Raw genomic sequence first — 313 nt, 5'->3', positions numbered from 1 at the left:
GCACCAGTCTTATCGAAGGTGGGAGATTTAAAAGACCTACTGCAGACACACGCAAAATAAATATAAAGAACAACGAGCATTAACCGTAAAAAGAGAAACTCCAAGATAAGGTATGGACCCGGGTAGCACATCCCCCACCCAGGGCCAGCTCCCTCCGCAGGAGCCCCAGGCAACGAGACCCACGGCCTCGCCGCCCGCCAGCACAGAGGCCTCGGGCTCCTCCACCACCGCCCGGGCCCCATCCACCCTACGCAGGCCCTCGCCGCCCCGCAGGCCCCAGGCCCGGCCCCGCCACCCCCGGGCCGCATGCCGC

Source organism: Apteryx rowi, unplaced genomic scaffold, assembly GCF_003343035.1.
Source record: "Apteryx rowi isolate R43461 unplaced genomic scaffold, aptRow1 scaffold_283, whole genome shotgun sequence".
NCBI lineage: Eukaryota > Metazoa > Chordata > Aves > Apterygiformes > Apterygidae > Apteryx > Apteryx rowi.
The sequence above is the reverse complement of the archived record's forward strand: the minus strand, read 5'-3'. Positions refer to the sequence as shown.